Source organism: Gracilinanus agilis, chromosome 3 (assembly GCF_016433145.1).
Source record: "Gracilinanus agilis isolate LMUSP501 chromosome 3, AgileGrace, whole genome shotgun sequence".
Classification (NCBI taxonomy): Eukaryota; Metazoa; Chordata; class Mammalia; order Didelphimorphia; family Didelphidae; genus Gracilinanus; species Gracilinanus agilis.
In genome coordinates, this window is record NC_058132.1 from 468049759 (window position 1) to 468052798 (window position 3040).

Below are 3040 nucleotides of genomic sequence, written 5' to 3' on the forward strand. Positions count from 1 at the left end.
GACAAAGTTTCCTCATGCAGGTATTCTCTATATTAATGAAATCAAAGTTCTAGAAGCAATCTCAATTACTTATTTTTTTACTCTCTTTTCTAGGCTTTTAGAATTTACATGTGGTAGGAATTTGAGAGACTACCTAACCCAGTGATGGTGAATCTTTTAGAGACCTTAGAGACTAAGCACCCAAACTGTAACCCTCATATGGGGAGCATGTGAGCTCCCTGGCTTATCCCAGACAAGAGAGGAAGGAAGCACTCCCACTGGGCTGCTGGGCAGAGGAGTGAGTCATGTGGAGAGGGAGAAGGGAGCAGCCCCTTCCAGCAAGCTCCAGCACATGTGCCATAGGTTTGCCAACATGGATCTAACCTAATCAAATTCCTCAATTGAAAGATAAGTAAATAGTGGCTTAGTGACAGAACCCAAACTCAAATTCAGACACAAATTCTTCTCACATTACATACTCTACATCTCACTCTCTATCCATGATGCCATGATAAATCATCCTTATTTGTGTACATAAATTGCTTTCCAAAAGATTAGAGTTGAAGATCATTCTAAGAGTCATCCTATATAGTGTGTTTGTTTAGATAACAGCTATTAAGAATGATGATTTGTTGTCTTCCGGGTTAAGATGATGATAGAGTAGAAGCAGTGTGCTTAACCTCTCCTATCCCAAACAGATAGGACTCCTCGAGAGGACATAAAAACCAAATCCAGATGAACGAAGGGACCCCACAACAGGGCACAGCATTGAAGGTACGTGGGATCAGGGCATTTCCATGCTTAAGAGGGTGAAATAGCTCTCACCAAAATGTGAGCTAAGCAACCCCCCTCCCACCACCACCACCTACAGTGCCAAAGCCAGCACACAAGAGTTAGAACAAATTTGGGGCATTCATTAAGTTCTTGGCAGCTACCTGGGAACACCAGGGCCTGTTCCTGAGAGCAACAAGATTTAAGACCCCAAAAGGCTAAAAAACCAGACTTTAAACACAGACCTTGAGCACAGACATGGACGTTAAGCTCAGGCACGGATGCGGACTTTGAGTGGAGGCACAGACTTTGGGTGGGGACCCAGGATAGAGGGGTGCATGACTGTGGAGGCAGTGTCCTGAGACTGTTAAAGGACTTTCGGGGAGATGAGCAAGGAAGGGGACCATCAGGAGGCTTGACCCTGAGAACAACTAGACTTGAGACCTCAGGAGCCTAAAGAGCTCAGATCAACCATGAGCATGAGGATAAAGCTGAGAGGGAGTACGGAGCTGTGACTCAGACTACAGCTCAATAGGATAGGCAGAGAGCCTGTCTGTCTCACCCAGACTTCTGACTGAGAAAGAAATAATAATAATGGCAAGCCATGCACAAGAACCTCCAAAGAGAAAGATCAAGAAGAAATCTTTAACTCTCTACAACTATTACACAGAAAAAAATCCAGACAACAGAGCAAACAGCAGAAGAGAACAAACAAGTAATCACATCCAAACATTTCCAAAAAAAATGAAAATTGGGGCTCCCGGAGGTTCCGGGTTAAGATGGCGGCAGAGTAAGAAGCAGCTCTTAACCTCTCCTGACCGAAACACACAAAACTCCTCAAGGGGACATAAAAACAAGTCCAGACGAACGGAGGAACCCCACAACAGGGCACAGCGTGGAAGGTACGTGGAATCGAGGCATTTCCATGCTATAAAGGGGTGAAACAGCCCTCACGAAATCGCGGGCTGAACAACCACCCCAACCCCACCCCCTCCACACACAACATCTATAGCTCCGAAGCCAGCTAAAAAGAAATAGAGCAAGTTTGGGGCACCCAACGAGTCATTAGCAGCTCCGGGGCCTGTTCCTGAGAGCAGCAAGACTTAGGACCCCATTAAACCAAAAAATGCAGGCAAAATCTGAGCGCAGGAGCAGGATGCAGGGCGCAGAACGCAGGCTGAGAGCACAGGCACTGTGGAGGCGTGGGTGGAGGCAGACACAGCCAGGAACTAAAGCCTAAGTGGGGAACCAGTGCAGACAGGTATACGACTGTGGAAGCAGCGCCCTGAGACTTGTAAAGGAACCTCCTGCAGAGGATCAAGCAAGGGGGTCCACCAGGGGACTTGACCTTGGAAAAAACCAGAACTCAGACCTCAAGAGCCAATAGACCGCGGACAGACACTGAGCGCGAGGATAAATCTGAGAAGCTGCTGGGCTAATGATGGCTACTCAATCTCAGGAAGTTCAGAAGAGAAAGAATAACAACAAGAAAAAGAAGTCTTTAACACTCGACAGCTTTTACACAGAGAAAATCCAGACAACCAAGCAAACAGAGGAGAACAAACAAGCATCCAGACCCTCCTCAAATAAGGAAAACTCCTCACAAGCTATGGAAGAGTTCAAAACTGAGATTTTGAAGAAAATGGAAGAGATCTGGCAAGAAAATAACTGTTTAAAAGATAGAATCATGAAATTGGAAAGTGAGGCTCAGAAATTGAACACCAGAAATGACCAGATTGAAAAGGAATACCAGAAGATTATGGCCGAAAACCAGAAGATTATGGCCGAAAACCAGAAGATTATGGCTGAAAACCAGAAGATCATGGCCGAAAACCAAAAGATTATAGCCGAAAATCAATCCCTAAAGGCTAGAATTGAGCAAGTAGAAACTAATGATCTCTCAAGACAACAAGAACAAATAAAACAAAGCCAAAAGACTGAAAAAATAGAAGGAAACATATAATATCTCAATGAGAGAGCGACAGACCAAGAAAACCGGTCTAGAAGAGACAATTTGAGAATAATTGGTCTTCCAGAAAAACCAGAAATTAATAGAAACCTGGACTCCATACTAACAGAAATAATTCAGCAAAATTGCCCTGAAGTCCTACAACAAGAGGGCAATATAGACATTGAAAGGATTCATAGAACACCTGGGGCATTCGATCAAGAAAGGAAAACACCAAGAAATATCATTGCAAAATTCAAGAGTTTCCAAGCAAAAGAAAAAATCTTACAAGAAGCCAGAAAGAAACAATTCAAATATCAAGGAGCACCAATCAGGATCTCA